The 13,510-nt window shown below is 34.8% G+C and overlaps 1 protein-coding gene across 6 annotated transcripts in view; it reads right to left on the bottom strand.

Moving 5' to 3' along the window:
- LINGO2 (leucine rich repeat and Ig domain containing 2) overlaps window positions 1-13,510 on the bottom strand; it is a 1,387,358-nt gene that overhangs the window by 356,996 nt on the left and 1,016,852 nt on the right. For all 6 annotated transcript variants that reach the window (XM_051857089.3, XM_051857096.3, XM_070053181.2 and 3 more), the window contains one exon: window positions 12,785-12,943. The gene's annotated coding sequence lies outside the window, so the exon portion shown is untranslated. The remainder of the gene's footprint in view (window positions 1-12,784; window positions 12,944-13,510) is intronic.

Consider the following 13,510-nt stretch of genomic DNA (forward strand, 5'->3'; position numbering starts at 1 on the left):
ACTAAATGTTTGAGTCTGTATTAGACATGGAACTACAGTGTAAATACGATATACCAGTGTCTACAAGGATTTCTATCAAAATGCTAAAATATGTTCAAAAGTATACTTTATTGTTTTCAGGATTATAACACATATAAACTTGTTGGTAATGTGGAACACATCCATACAAAGAAAAATCCAAGTATGCCAGTAAGTCGGGAAATCTTACAAAAACAGGGAACTACTGACGAGATCATTAGGTAACCTGAAGGTCATCTTTATGTGATTTCCTTTATGTACAACTACTTTCAAGCTTGTTCCAATTAAACTAACACCCCTTTGCTCTTCAGTGCAGGGCATTCAGGGTGAAGATAAAGCACCTGGGAGCTGATTAGCTATCAGGATGACCTGAACAGTAGTTAATGTCCTCGGGACAGGTCCTGTGTATTTACCAGTAAATGTGCATGGTGCTACTATCAATTTGTGTGATGGTGCTTTAGATACTTATAAAGGAACTGATTTGTTCTCTCTGCATAAGGAAAGCAGAGTAAATGCAATGTGCCAGGTCAATGCCCAGTTTTCTGCAGTGATTTTTCTATCAGAGGATTGCAAAATTTATGCTTCCTTGTGAGCTGTTCAGCCAGTGACTGATTCTTCTTGGATGACCAGACCTTGAATTGACTCAAATTAGAATAGTAAAACACACTGACTATTTTTGGATGTAACAACCCTGACACATATTTCCTGTTTCATATTATCAACAGTAACAGAAATGATATGTATTATAATTATTTACAAAAGTTCTTTTTAAGAATTTCACTCAAACACAAACATCTGACCTGAACTGCAAATCCTGAAAAAAAAGTGGTTGCTTCATTCCTTTTAAACATGGGGGGGTAACTTGGGAATACTGGTAAAGAAGTTACTTCTAATGTTTTAATGTAAAATAAATAGACAAATTTGAATTTACAGTACAATTAATTTCTACATAAAGAGGATCTATATATTTTCTTAATCATTAAATATTCAATTAACTATGAATTAAACACTTCCACCATAATAGATGTCATATCAATAATCATAATTCATTAATATGAACTCTCTTATTAATAAATATATAATAAAAAGGACAGTTAGATACCAGGTATTTTTACTCATTTAATTATTAATATTTACCATTTGTGAGGTACAATACTAGGAATAAAGAATGTCTACAGTAGGAAAAAAACAGTACCTGACTTTAGAGTGTTTACAATGTGGGGGGAATAGAAATGGAGTAGTTCACACAGGAAAAATGACATCACAATATGCTGTAACCAATGGAATCACTCTCCTAAGGTCATGTGCAAGACATTTGCATTGCTGTCCATAAAATCTGGCTACTATGTGATTCTAATTTGTGGTAGACTTTTTCTACACTAAAATTGCAATGCCTTCTTTGTGTGTTCAAGCTTCAATTACTGGGTTTTTGCATTTGGAAATATTTGCTTGAGCCTGTAACTGCTTCCAAACACAAAACAAGATTCAAGTTGTATAGACAACCAAATCTGTGGTCAATCTTTATAGTATGAACATTTGGGAGAATCTCAATGTCCAGTCATGAAGTTCAATTTAAATCATATCCTTGATTAAATCTGACAAGGTATGCCAGGCACAGACTCACTTTTGTGGAATTTCATTAGGCTTCACCATCAGAAAGATATTTAATACAGTTACCTTCTGATTAATTAGAACCACAGTTTGAAACTGTTATTGCCAACATACAAATCTTTGGGTATCAAATACATCATGTGGAGTAGAATGAATTATGCAGCAAATCTCAGAAGGGTGACTGTAACTCCTGGGTGATGGATGGGCAGAATTTAGGACAAATGAGATCAAACTGTAATTTACTATCTCTTTCAGGACTATTTTATTGGAAGTCTCCAAATCATGTATTTCAGAAGCTTCTGGCTTGCTTAAGAATTCTATCTGATAAAAGATCAGATGGAAAAAACATTATCCTTTTTTGCTAGTGAAGCAAGTTTTCATTCTACTACAAGCTCACACCAGGAAAAAAAATGATTTTTCGAACAAAAAGTATGATACATTAGCTTATACACTATACTTTAATAACTGTGCTCTCCTGGCTTACATCAGAACATATTTAATAATCAAATTTACATGAACTATTCTTGAAGATGTTCAGACATAGAGAAGGAGGCTTTATATTAGATATAGATTTGAAAAGTAGACACTGATTCAGAATGACATGATTTTTGTGCTTTATGACCATGTAAAAGTTATATGCATTCAGTAGAAACTATACTTTAAATTTTTATTTTTGATGTTTTCCAGGGTCAGTGATATGCAGTATTCATGCTTTCACAATGCTGGGTGGCATCAGTGAGCTGCAACTCCCAGTCAGTCACAAAATAACAGGGGTAAACAATCATATACTACAATATACTGTGTTGTTATGCTGTGATGTAGGGCGGGTTGGTTGTATTATATGTACTTTTGCTTTATGATATTTTCAACTTATGATAGGTTTATTGAGCCATAACTCCAACATAAATAGAGGAGTGTCTGTACTAGAAGTTTGGATTCTCAGCTAGCACATTTCTGGATGCCTCTACTAGGACTTTAGATTCGCTAAGAGTGAACTTCAGAAAATTATGTTCAATTTTTCTACCTTTAGTTCTTGTTCAAACATAACTTTTATGTATATATAATTTTCAATATTTATAACCTATCACCCAAAAGAATGTACTCACCTATTCCTTAATTATTACACATGGATGGCTTCTGGTATTATATGTCATCCTATTTATTTATCGTCTTACTTGTCTTGCAGAAATAGGAATACCACATAGTAGAGAATAAGAATGTAAAATCTAGGATGTTAAGAAGTCTTTACTTTGCTGACAGGTATATCTAATATTGGGAAGGGTTAGTTTTTAATTTTCTTTAGGAACGTTTATTTCAGAGATCTAGACAAAGATGGTACATATGTGATAGTGATTACTTAATCTGATTACAATATACTAGAGAAAATTTACTACTTTTTACAGCCTAGCAAAGTTTCAGCAACACAGATCATGAAAAGGAATTAAATATCTTAATACTTTTCTATCAGAATTAGTTTGCAACCTACTTTATATTGCTCATATAAATACTATTATTTTTATGAAATCACATTTTGAGTCATATTTTAATACCATCTGCAATAATTTTAGTACTGCAGAGATAGTTGCTTTCAATCCTTATAATTTACATCATACTTGCCAGTATACAACATTTTTTACTAAACTTTCTAGAACCTGCTGTTCTTTTCTCCCACCCCACAAAGGGAAGATGACTAGGGCTTGATTTCAAATCATCAAAATTGACAAAGAAATGTCTGACTTAGTCTTGCTGTAATTGAGATCAAAGGCATATGTTCATTTGTATGTGCCAGCTCTTTGAGATACAAGTGTTCTGGGAAAATAAAGATGAATAGGAAATGGTCCCTGCCTAAAAGGACTCACTTTTTAGTGAGAGAAAGAGAAGTGGTGTGAGTGTGTTCAAGGGAATAAGACACTGTGCAATAGCAGTGAGGCAAAAGGTAAGGCACACACACAGATGGTGCAAGTCTTGCCAGATAAAAGAAACTTGGTCATGAAGAACTTCCTATAATACATTAAGACATAAATGATGTTTCCTTATGGAGATGAGAATGACATGCTGAGTTTTGCTTTGTGTTTGTGTGTGTGTGTATGTGTATGAATGATATTATTTTACATAATAGAATTACATTCAATATAACAGGATGTTTCCACATGATAAGAACTCATTCAGTGCATTAATAATCATCATATCAAATTATGAGTAGACTAGAATTCACTATAAACCTTGGCTCTATGGTCTTTTCTTTGCTTCTGTATAGTCTTATTTTATTACTAATACATAAAAAGTATACATATTTATGGAGTACCATGTGATGGTTTGATACATGTATACATTGTATAATGCTCATTTGGAATAAACATCTACCTCTTCAAATATTTATTGTTTGTTTATGATAAAAACATTGAAATCTTTTCTTCTAACTTTCTGAAGAGAAATATATGGTATATTATAAATATATATAGTCAACCTACTGTGCAACAGAACATAACTTCTTTCTCCTGTGTTAACTATAATTTAGTAATGATTAATTAACCTTTCCGTACTCTACTGAGATTTGTTTTTGATGAGATTTTGAATGGATAGAAGAAATAAGTCAAGGAGACTTACTAAAAGATTGTTGTAGGAGAACATTTTTAAAGAGATTATTTCAGGAGGAAATTTCAGTTGAGGATATTGAGGCCAAATTGCAGGTATGGCACTGGAGCTGAAAACTTTTCATACAGACTTAAAAATACACATAAAAAGCAGAAAGCAGGTAGTGATGGGGAGGTATGGGAGGTCAAATAGAGAGAGAAAGTTCCCAGGTAGAGGAATTTTGGATGGTGACAGGGTAAGTTGGTAAAGGTAGATGATATTTCACTTTCATCCAGATTAATTTTAATGTATTTATCAAACAGCATTATAAATATCAACAAAGAAAGTTAGCACCTTTTCGGTTTCATGTTAATGATAGTGAATACGAATGCTACTATTCATTTTCTTTTTTTTTTAACTTTTATTTAATGAATATAAATTTCCAAAGTACAGCTTATGGATTACAATGGCTCCCCCCCCCCCGCCAACTTCCCTCCCACCTGCAACCCTCCCCTTTCTGTCTCCTTCCCCCTTCCATTCACATCAAGATTCATTTTCAATTCTCTTTATATACAGAAGATCAGTTTAGCATACATTAAGTAAAGAATTCAGACACATAGAGTTCTTACACAAGCTTGCTTCTGGTTATTTTCCCATGTGTCTCTGTCCTTGCTCTTGCAAATGATCTATATAGTTAAATGGATCAATCTATTCTCTCCTGAGCAAGTCATATGTTTTTCTCCTGAGCCTCAGGTTTAATTCATATGCTTTGGGCAAAACATCTCATCCTATCTTTTCTACTCTTCTGATTTCTTAACCTTTCTCTGAAGCCTACCTGTGGATTCACATTCTTTATGAAGGCTCCATGAGTCCTCCAGCCTACCATGACATCTTCCATGAATCTGTTGTTCTTATCATGTGCTGAAACACCTAAATGACATATACAGTGCTGTCATTCTTTTCCTTTTTATAATGTTACATATTTGCTCTGCTTGTCATTGGCATCATGAACTGCTTGAGGGTAAAATTAATATTTTATAAGTTATCTGTAATTATCTGGATGACAGAGCAGACAGAAGTTGAAACTCTTTTCCGTAGCCCAATATAAGTGCAAAAAAAGGCTCTCAGTAAAACCTCTCAATGATGGTATGCAATCGAGATGATTAGAAAGAAACTTTTCTAGCAAAAGGAGCACCTCTGTAGAAGCTGCCTTAAAATAACAGGATCTCCCTGACGAGAGGCAGGGAGAAGTGTCCAGAATCTGCTTGAATGAAACAGAGAATTGTAACTTCAGTGATCATATTCATATATCTAAAGAATGAATCTACATAAAAGGCCTGTACTGACCCTAATATTCAATTTAAAGTGTTTATCATTATTATGTTATTGTTATCATCATGTTAGATTCATAGTATTCAATATATTCATTATTCCTCTCACATTTCTGCAGAGGAGATTTTATAGAGACTATTATCTGCAGCAGTGCCTTAATTTCATGCTAAATCTTATCCTCAGAATGAATAAATCCTCTCTTTTAAATGTTCCATTTGCTCAGTCAGGGATTTCTCAGCACTCAGTCCAAAACCTTTCACACTCATTGTATTAAACAACCTGTGGCATTACTTCTCCGCTTTCTGTTCGACCCCATAGCCTATTACTTCAATACTACTTCCACAACCATAGTGCATCCCTCAGTACGCTTCCTTCCCACCTCTCACTGGAGTAGCGGTCCTCGTTTACTGCAGTCCTAGTTTATTGCAGATGCTCTATGTCCAGTCCTAGACGGTTATTTTCAACACGTGGGAATCCTTTCATTCAGCTCTGGCTGAAGCACTTTTCACCTCCCCTTGCAGTTTTCTATTTTAAATTTTCTTCCCTCACATCTCAGCCGATAATCTAGAGTCTGCCTTCACTGAAACACTAAAACCACCGAAAACCAACAGTCTACAAAGCACTGGACAGAAACTTGGAATTAGCTTCAATTTACCTTCATTCTTCTCATATGGTTTTAGATAGACTTTTGTAAGATTAATCATGACAGTTACTTTCATAAGTATTATTTGACCATGTTAAATGTAGTTTTAATTCCGACTTTTCATTTAAAAATTAATCACAATGTTTCTTCTAAAATATATGTAATAAGAAGGTTAAAGGCATAATTATAGATATTATTGGATTAATGTCAGGAACTTCCAAAGAGAGTCTTTTTGAATATATATTAGAGTAGTCTTTCCAAAGTACAGAACCATGTCAGCAAATCAGGGTGATTTGTTTATTACTCTAAGCTATATATTAATATTTTATTAACTGGATTTAAGCATATTATTTTTACTGATTCTAAAAATTGTAATTTGGAAAGAAAAACCATTTTGGCAATCTTTGGTTGTAAAGTAAATGCTTTTACCTCTTTATCAATGCAAGTGATAATATGATTATAATACAAACAGTAATAGATTATTGAACACAGCATTATTTCAAACTCACAACACTATTCCTGATTTATAGAAATGCCATTGCCCAAAGAATATTGTTGAGAGAAATAGAACAACAAGATTTCCCCCAAGAGTCTGAAGAAGAGAAGTATTTGCAAAAGTGAATAATAATAACTACAAAGTAATACCACAAGTAATACTCCTTTTGCCGTGGGTTCACCCTCCAATGGCCACAAACGGCTGGTGCGCTGCGGCCGGCACATCATGCTGATCCGAAGGCAGGAGCCAGGTGCTTCTCCTGGTCTCCCATGGGGTACAGGGCCCTAACACTTGGGCCATCCTAAACTGCACTCCCAGGCCACAGCAGAGAGCTGGCCTGGAAGAGGGGCAACCGGGAAAGAATCTGGCACCCCGACTGGGACTAGAACCCGGTGTGCCAGCACCGCTAGGTGGAGGATTAGCCTAGTGAGCCGCAGCGGTGGCCACTTACTAAGAACTTATGAAATGCCAATCATTTTGCTAAGCGTTTCCTTGGATTATCTAATTTATTTCTGGTGACAAAGGATAAAATACTCTGACATTTGGCTTAAACAAATGGAATTCCAGATAGATATTCTAGACTAGAAATAATAATAATAAATAATTTATAATGTATCAAAACTCCAATGAGTGTATAATTTGACGATCTCATTGAATCTGACAACTGCACGCTAGGCCACTCCATATTAGTGATTGGGGATTGAATCTCTGAGAGGATACCCAAGACCACTTAATGTGTTAATGTCAGATCTGGGATACAAACACAGATCTTACTTAAAGTCAGTATCTACAAACATAATAATTTATAGGTCAATCACCATTTGCTATAGGCCTCCTGCTCAAGAGACAAAAGGGTAACTTTCCAGGATAGAAGCATTCCAATAAATTTCACCCAGATTAGAACACACCCAACAGCCTGGAAAAGGGCAGAGAATGGCAAGTCTTACTTTTTTCTTCCAAGAATGTAAGACCTATGAAAAGTAAGAAATTTGAAGTCTGTGAAAGATTATAGAATATATTTATACATGTGACAGGACATTTAATAAATGTTCTTTTTTTCTTTTTCTTTTATTTTAGATTAAATCTTCTATGCTCATATTTCTTGGGTGTTGTTATATGTCACTCTGATTTAAAAATACCTGTTACAAAGTAATGGTGGTACTGATAATCACAGGAGGATAAAACATACAATAAAATGAATCAAATACTGATGATACTAACAGATATACTTCTTACTGCCAAAAAATACAGAAGTTGCATTTTTTTCCTTAAGCACAGGTTTTGAGATTCATTCAGTCAGCGAGACACAAGACATTTAATCAGTATCTATGAAGCTCTAGAGTTAAGGCTTAAAAAGAGAAAGACAAAGATCCTGGTCTCAAGAATATTACATTTGGGGCTGGTACTGTGGCACAGCATGTAAAGTCGTAGCTTGTGGCACCAGCATCCCATGTGGGCACCAGTTAAAGTCCCAGCTGCTCCACTTACAACCCAGCTCCCTGCTTAGGGCCTGGGAAAGCAGTGGAGGATGGTCCATGTACATGGGCCCCAGCATCCATATAGGAGATCTGGAAGAAGCTTCTGGCTCCTGGCTTTGCATCAGCTTATCTCTGGCCATTGCAGCCATTTAGGGAGTAAACCCACGGATGGAAGACCTCTCTCTCTGTCTCTATCTCTGTCTCTACCTCTCTCTGTAACTCTGTCTTTCAAACAAATAAATCTTTAAAAGTCAGAATATTACATTTTATTGAATAATATTCATGTTTTCCTAAGTATATGTATTTAGAAAAATGTATTCAGATTTCTCCCAGACTGAATAAGAACTTCATTGAAAATAGATGACTCAATTACAAAAATATATTGACTGTGATGTGCTACTCAGGAGCCTTATAGCAATGGTGATTTTCAATAAAATAACTGCAATGAAAGTTATTAACTGAGAGATAGGCATTTCCTCCACTAGAGGTGTTAATGTGGCCTGAATTGCCTCTAAAGCTGCACTGGAGCTCACTTTTTTTCTGTTTTCTGTCCTCTTTGGGTTCCCTTCCCCAATTATCTTCCATAGTCTTAAAGCATCTCTTACTATGTTGACCAAATATGCATTGTAATGGAAAGGACATGATACTTTCAGCAAAATTATTTAATTAGGTTTAAGTAAGCAATACATGCCAATTAGGGTGTTTGCTTCCTAGTCATAAAAAAATTTGCTTGTGATGCATGCTGCAATCCCAAGGACTGAAAAACAGTGATTTATGTGAAGATAAAATGATGAAGGGAAGGAGAAAGGTTGAGAGATGAAAGTCTCCAAAGGGAAATAAAGTAGGGTAGCAGCTTTGTGCATCTTAATTGAAGCATCAATTTCAAGAACAGGATCAGAGTATTATTGTCAAGTGCATAATGAGGGAGAGGGGTGTGTGTGTGTGTGTGAGAGAGAGAGAGAGAGAGAGAGAGGGAGAGAGAGAGGGAGAGAGGGAGGGAGAGGGAGGGAGAGGGAGGGAGAGAGGGAGGGAGAGGGAGAGGGGGAGGGGGAGAGAGAGATATCTAAATGAAATGAGTGCCATCCCTTACATAAAGAGTTTTTGAACCATTTCTGAAAAAGGAGAAAGTGTAAATGTAGAAGTTTATTGGAAAGCACCAACAGACATTCTTTTTGTCAGCATTTAACACAGAAAAACACATGATGTTCGAGGCACTGATGATGCCATATGGTAGAAATCTCAGGACACTTCTGCTTTCATGGAACTGAATGCTCTTTTTATTCCCTCTTTGCATGTGCCTTCTTGACACTGCCCCACCCTCTGCCAGAGTCATTTTTAAAAATATAAATTTGATTATTTCACTTTCTCTAGCAGAGATGTACATGCAAAACACTGTAGCTTAACCACCATCTTTATGTCTAGCTACTTGCATCTCTCTCTATACCACACTGTAAAGTTTTCCATCCTTTGGACACACATGTATTTCCACACTATGGTGATTTTGTGAAATTGTGTTCTGTGCCTCAAATGTCTTCATACCTATTTTTAATTAATAGAAATTCCTCCCCATTTCTTAGCTTACAGCTGAAATGTCTCTTGAACCTCAAAAATCATGTCCCATGCCAATCAGTTTTAACAATTCTTCATCTTAATTTCTGGAGAACTTAGCTTGGATCATTTCTCTAAGAATTCCAGCTCTGGGGCTGGCATTATGGTGCAGCAGGTGGAACATGGCCCAAGCATTTTAGCCCCTGCCACCCATGTACAAGACCTAGAAGAAGCTACTGGCTTTGGCCTTTCTCAGCCCTGGCCACTGGGGCCACCTGGGGAGTGAACCAGTGGATGGAAGACTCTCTCTTTCAACCTCTCTCTCTCTCTCTTGCTCTGTTTCTCTCTGTTTCTTCCTCTCTCTATATATAACTTTGAATTTCAAAGAATAGGTCAATTTTTTAAAAAATTTAGTTCCCTTTGCCTGGAGAGAGCTGTTCACATATGTGTTTTGTTCATTTGTGTTATTTGTGGTTGTGAACTGAGGATGGAGCAGGTGAGGGCTGATAATTTGTTTTTGGCCCCATACTGTTTTACATGTGGTAGGTATTCAATAAATGTTTGTAATGTAAAGGTAAATAAATATGCAGCCAGAAAGTATTTGAATATTCGGGAGACTTTTCACGATATAATCTGCTGTCCTGCTAACTTTTCAAGATTTTATTTTAGAAGGTAGGAGCATAGGAAGAGACGCACAATCCAGAGTGCTTATTGCCCTCTGCAGAGGGCGAGGTAAATACTTTACACACAAGTGTTACTAAGATGTTGTATGAGCCACCTTGAAGACTACATATCCCATCACACATGGCACGCTATCCTCAGAGGTGCTCTGGAACCACTAACCAGCCTGACCCTCGCCTTGTCTATGCTGTTTATATGGCTTAGTGTTGCCTCCATGTAAGAGCATATAATAATGTGACTCTGGGTGAGGCAGTCTTTCCTTAAGGATGCATTAAACAAGACAAGTTATTTCTAAGCACTATAGTTTTGATGTTAACTTCAGAGAAACAGAACGGGAAGCCTTGACACTGTTTTTACTCTACAGAGAAGATAGCACACATCACCATAAAAACTGCAACTGCAATTCATACGACAGAGAACAAAAAATGACTTCAAAACTAACATGAACTACAAAATTCTAATGTATAAAATTTCGATTAATCTTCAAATAGTTAAATAGATGGTCAGATCTATCTTCTAGAGGATACTTCTAAATCATATATTTCTATATTGAACTGGCATATATCCTTTATACATACTAATTTACAAAATTCACTTCAAAGAGACCTGTGAACAAATATATGTTTCCTTATAATATTTGTATCAAAATTACATGTTATACACTTTCCCCATTTTGATGGCTTTTACTGTTTAGAAATGTAAAGTATCCTAAAGAATGGAAACATATTTCACAAATGAAGGAGAGCTCTTCTTTTGTGCCAAGAAAAATAATTACTATTTATACTATCATATCACTTGATTACCTTCAAAAGAGACAATTTTATTTCCCCCTTTTCATCTTCTTTTGTAACTCAAAGATTATTGCCATGCAACCCAATATTGTTGAAAATATTGAAATTAACATAACTGGGATGAACTTTATTTGGACTCAGAAATAAAGAATTATAAGCTTAAGACTATGGTGATCTATCATGAAATATTTTTGCTTTAATTATGTGTTAGATCCTAATCCTATGAAGCATAAAACTGAATTGCACTTTCTCTCACCCACACATTCCGCTTTCTGACATTGCTTTTATTTTTTTTTTTTTGTTTTGCAGGCTGACATAATTCTTCTAAATGTGGATAACTCACCTTGCCACTAAACAGGACAGAAATTTTCAATGGCTTAGTTTATGAAACAAAGATTTCTGCCTTAAATTTGGTGACTTACGCTATTTTCAACAGATTTGAAATTTGTCACTCTGGGCTTTATGCTTGCATTCTATCATCTAATAGACAAATATGTCATTATGGAATTGGGAAAGTGGGAAAGGAAGTTTATTAAATTCTAGAGAATAGGTTGCATTCAAAATTTTGGAAGTCTTCATTTACAATCAATCATGTTAGATTATATCTTAGTGACCGCGTTCCTTTTTACTTTATCTTCATAAAATAAGGAAGCTATATCTGTAAAAAGCATAAAGAGCTCAAACTGTAATGATGTAGAATAACCTTCCCCCCATTGTTTCCTAAATTAATAGATTTTACTTATATTTTCTCTGTTTCATATTTCAACTTAAGATCTTACTTTGAGATGCATTAAATTTAAAGAAGTTGTTAATGTTTTGATGGTCTTAAATTCAGAAGGTAAGAATAACTTGTGGTTTCCTCAAGTAATTGTTAGTAAAGTTTTTAAATAATAATGTAGGATAGAAGATAATTAAAGAGGAAAAAATTCTGACAAAATTATTGATAATAGTTGACAGGAATTTCCAGAATAAAATAGAAAAATCAATTAAAAATACTTCAATAAGATTATAATACTTTAAGTTCTTGGAGCCACAGTATTAATATAATATGCCATGGTATCATCATCTTAAAAATATACAAATATCATTTAGAATAAATATGTTCAAATAAGTAAAAGGCAACATAATTGTATAATATTTAAATTGGAATAATATTGAAGCAAATATGTATATATAAAAATTAATATGCCAGCAACTAATATTCCTGTTTTTACCTTTTATAATATATAAATACTTAAAGACAACACTTTTCCCACTGTACCCTCAAAAGCTGCAATTGTTTATTTCATTAGCATTAACCATTAGTTACTTAAAAAGAAAATCAGCAATAGTTTATAATTTTTGGCTATTGTACTAAACTAGTATCCACAGTATTCTTGTGCCTGCTTTAAGTGTATCTTACAATAGCTTCTCTCTCCTCTTGAAAGAAAAGGAATTCAGTTGCTACTATATATATATTCTCCTGAATCCATGAGACCCCAATTCTTCAACAACCTATTCAATGGATTTAGAAAATAAACAGAAAAGCTATACATTGTTCAATACATGTTGACAGCACACTAAAGCCTTTAGAGAAAGTGATAAATGATCAAATGTATTCCTCAAACCTTACCTGGTTTACTCTTTTCAAAAATCCAATCCTTGCCGCCTACTATGCAAAGCTCTTGGCCACTGGGTGAAATCCAAACTGGATAGCTGATCATGATAATTCCAACATGTCATAGTCAGTAGCATCTCTCAGAGTTCCATAAGCCAATTGCTTGAAAGAAACCTGCAAAAACCAAGATATTTCTACTTTTTAACTGAAAAATGGTGAACCATGTCTTAAGTCCAAGAGGTATCACTAATGAATCAACAAGGGGTTCATAAAGCAGTGTTTGAGAACTATAAATGCCTCACAAGATGCTGATAACATTAACCTGGAAGATTGAAGCATATATCCTACAAAAGATGTTTTGGCAGAGTGAATTTTTTTCATCTTGTTATTATTGATCTACTTAAGGTACTTAATAAACATTACTGATATTAAAATGCACATGTTATAGCATGTTCCTCTTCTGTATGTAGATCACCATTCACAGTATTGAAATTATTGTTGTGACTCTTCTTATTATGATCTCAGGGTTAAGTGGGTAATGAAATACAACAGGTAAACTTATCAGTAGCTACAGAAAAATCATCATGATGGTGTGGACCAACAAAAGTTTGATTTGTGAATTCTGACAATCTGGTCTATGTCATCAATCCTGGTATCAAAATTGGGTTACCTGTAGAGGATAAGGCACAAGAAATACCTTTGGGGCTACATATGCAGTGTGGCAAATTCAGCAGCCACCAT

Source organism: Oryctolagus cuniculus, chromosome 1 (genome assembly GCF_051225735.1).
Source record: "Oryctolagus cuniculus isolate XC-2025 breed Fujian yellow rabbit chromosome 1, ASM5122573v1, whole genome shotgun sequence".
Classification (NCBI taxonomy): Eukaryota; Metazoa; Chordata; class Mammalia; order Lagomorpha; family Leporidae; genus Oryctolagus; species Oryctolagus cuniculus.